This window comes from Numida meleagris, chromosome 1 (genome assembly GCF_002078875.1).
Source record: "Numida meleagris isolate 19003 breed g44 Domestic line chromosome 1, NumMel1.0, whole genome shotgun sequence".
Classification (NCBI taxonomy): domain Eukaryota; kingdom Metazoa; phylum Chordata; class Aves; order Galliformes; family Numididae; genus Numida; species Numida meleagris.
In genome coordinates, this window is record NC_034409.1 from 194,178,341 (window position 1) to 194,182,349 (window position 4,009).

Consider the following 4,009-nt stretch of genomic DNA (forward strand, 5'->3'; position numbering starts at 1 on the left):
GGGGCTGCATGGGCAGAAACCATCTTGTTCCATCACAGCTTCTTCTATGTCCCTTGCTGAGCTGTTTGGTGGCCCTGCTGCTGTGTGTCCAAAGGAACATGCCAGCCCATGGGGTGCTCTTGCAGGATGGGGTGTGCAGGAACATGTTCTGAACATTTAGAACCTCTGTGTCTCAAGTGACACTACACATCTGTGTTTGTACAGCAAAATCTAGACTCTAAAGGGATCAGAATTAGCGCACATGGAGGCATGGGGTGATCTGCAGGTAGGAGATTTAACAGATAAGCTGAATGACCTCCCAGCAGCAGTATAAGGGAGGGAGAAAAGATTATAGAATCATAGAATCATGAAGGAAAAGACCTCCAAGATCATAGAGTCCAACTGCCAATCCATCCCCACCATGCCCACTCACAGAATCATAATATCCAGTTCTTCCCATCTCTGTATGGAATCATAGAATCACGGGATCATTAAGGTCGGGAAAGACCTCTAAGGTCACCAAGTCCAATGGTCAACCCATCCCCACCATGCCCACTCACAAAGTAATGCTGGAAGAGACCTCCAAAATCATGAAGTCTAATTGTCAGCCTATCCCCATCGTGCCTCAGACATAGGATCATAGAACCACAGAATCATTAAGCTTGGAAAAGACCTCTAAGCTCACCAAGTCCATCCCCAACCCATCCCCACCATGACCACTAACCATGTCCCTCAGCACCACATCTTCACGTTTCTCAAACAGAGATGCTCGTGGCTTGAAAATGATCATGAGCCTCACCAGTCACTGTCTCCTGCAGGCAGGCCCAGGGAGTGGGATGGAATGGTGAAGACCACCAAGGGAAGCAGGTTTTGTTGGGAGACGCTGCTGCTTTGGAGCATGCTCTCTGCAGCTGACACCGTGCTTGAGTTGCCATAGACTCTGGTCTTTTTTTCAGCTGCTCCTCGCGTGTCCCTTCTTCCCAGAAAGTCTTCTGCAATCACTCCCTTGGGTATGGGGAATCCTAATGACTTTGCAGATGGGTCTTTAGGGAATTGCATTGGCATGCTGAGCTGTTGATCGCAGCTTTTCTCCTGGAAACAACGAACTTGTCATTTCCTCTGGCCCTGCCTGTTCTTATGACTGTGGTCCCAGAGTGACACATCATCTCATGTGCCAAGATGCCTTCAGCATCACTTAAGGACAAAGGGCACCTTGAACCACACGTCTTGGCTGGGTCACCTCTCTGCTGATGACTGCCATCAGAACTGTGCCTCTCTCTGCTCCAGGTTTGACTGATACAACAAGGCTCAGTACAATACCAGGAAGGGGCAGTGACATTACTTTAATCCCAGTGGATCACAGGTTTTTGATCCTAGATTTCACCTGCTCTGTCTCTGCCACCCTCCAATGCCAAGGTGTGCAAACTCCAGGATCATTCAGGAACATTTACATGCAATGCAAAGGATCAGAAATGTCCAGTTCTTCCCACCTATACTTAGAATCACAGAATCAGGAAAAGACCTTTAAAATCACCAAGTCCAATGGTCAACCCATCCCCATCATGCCCACTCATAAAGTCATTCAGGTTGGAAGAAACCCCCAAAATCACCAAGTCCAATCGTCAACCCATCCTGATCATAATTCAGTCACAGCATCATACAACCACAGAAACATTAAGGTTGGAAAAAAACCTCTAAGCTCACCAAGTTCCACCCCAACCCATCCCCACCATGCCCATTAACCATGCCCTTCAGTGCTATGACTACATAGTTTCTCTTGGTTTCCTCTTGACTGGCAAAGATGACAAGTTTTAGGAACGGGGCCTACCAAAGGTCTATTTTGCCTCAAAGTCTGGCTTATTTGGGCTTCTGCATCTCCTTGCTCTGGGACTTGGCACAGCTTCTGTGTGGATTCAACTTGGGCTTGATGATCCTCAGCAGTCCCTCCCAACTTGGGATATTCCGCGATTCTGTGATTGCATGGTTCCATGGTTCCAGGCGCTTCTCATCACCTCCACTCACACCAACCCCGGCATCCCTGTCCCAGACCCACATGGAGGCACAGGAAGGGACTCATCCAGCTGGGGACAAACAGAGAAGACCTTTTTCCTTCACCTGCTCCTCTGCAGGCTCTCTGAAAGCAGCAAGGCACAACAGCTGATAAGGAGCACTGTCCTTGGGTGTCGTGGCCCATTCCTCTCCACCACGCCTACCTCCCCTTGGGCTCTGCAGGGTCTCTGCCACCCTTTTCCTTCTCTCTCTGCTCCACCCCTGGAGGTGCAGATGCTGTCTGTGTGCTATCAGCATCCTTCACATGTGCCCTCCTCTCCGCAGCACCGCTCTATCCACATCCCTGCGCTTTCTCTCTTTTCTCCCCTGTGCCTGACGGAAAATCTATCCGCAAATATTTGCAAGTATCTACCTAGACGAGTGCCATTTGGATACGTCCAGTTGCCCACTGTGGAAAAGCTTTGTTTAACAGCACGCTAGCAGCCAGAAGATTTCAACAGCGAGTTGAGCTGGGGAATAGATTCTTTTTTTTTCCCCCAAAGTTTGCTCAGAAAAGTTATAATGGTGTGCAGAGCTCGGAACCATCTCCGCTTCTGGTCTCCTTAGCAAATGACATTTTAACTAGAAAAGCGAGGTGAGAGGGATTAAAATGTTATGACAGCCTTTATCAGCGCTGTCTGAAAGCACTTCTGTCCTTCAGCGCCCCGAGAGCAACAGATTAGGGCGAAGCTGGGAATATTCTCAATGACGCAGTGTCAGTTCTTATCAGATCTGGGAGATAAAGGACGTTGCTCGCGCCGCAGTAATTTCAGAGCCTTCACCATCAACTCCCGCACGAGTTTGTGATAAGTACATTAAGCCCAAAAGATGAATTTCATATTTCATGAGTAATCATTACTCAACCTGTCTCGAAACACGGCAGAGAATTCCTGATTTGTTCTGCTCTGTTTGCCCAGGACCTTCCAGAAAGCACAGCGGGAAGAACAGAGCGCTCCGAAACAAGGAGGGAAATGCGCTCAATCCAGCAACACAGGGATGAGGCTCGATGGCTCAGGGTGCAGTGAGTTGTTTGTTCTCTGCACAGCGCAGCAAGTGGATTATGGCGAACGCCAATTTAATTTACAGGTGTGATGGGAGCTTACATTCTTATAAGGAAGACCCAACGTCTTGGCCAAATCATTGAATCATAGAATGATAGAATGGTTTGGGTTGGAAGGGATCTTGAAGATCACCCAGTCCCAGCCCCCTGCTGCAGGCAGGGACACCTCCCTCCAGACCACGTTGCTCACTGCCCCATCCAGCCTGGCCTTGAGTGCTTCCAGGGAGGGGGCATCCTCAGCCTCGCTGGGCAACCTGTGCCAGTGTCTCACCACCTTCACAGTCAAGAATTTCTTCCCCATACCTACTCTAAATCTACCCTCTTCCAGTTTAAAATGTTTTCCCCTTCTCCTGTCGCTACCCGCCCATATAAAAAGTCCCCCCACAGCTTTTCTGTAGGTCCCTTTCAGGTCCTGGAGGGCCGCTCTAAGGTTCCCCTGGAGTCTTCTCCATTCCCACACTCCAGCTGTGAGAGCCATTCCTCCACTTCTCAGTGATGCCAATGACATCAAAGCCGTGTAGGCACGCACACACTCCTACAACACTTCTTGCTCGTTCCCCATGCTCCGTGCATTAGTGAACAGGCATTTGAGTTGCGCTCCCATTGAGGCTGATTTTCTAACTGCATTTCCCTTATCCTGCACCTTTGGTGCTGTCTTACTGGCCTGGGATCCAACTCAGGACCAGGGCATCCATTACCACCAGCAGCCTCAAAGTGGGACGGTTTGAGGATCCTCCCCCTGGCAACTCTAGATTAAAGCTTCCCTAATGGCATTGGAAAGCTTGATGCCAAAGATGGTCATCCACCTCTCAGAGAGATGGCTGAGATGTTCGTGAAGACACTGCCTAGGTGCCAGAAGACACTAACGGATGAACAACTGATTATTTATTAGATGGACTGCAGAAGGCAGCAGCCCCATCC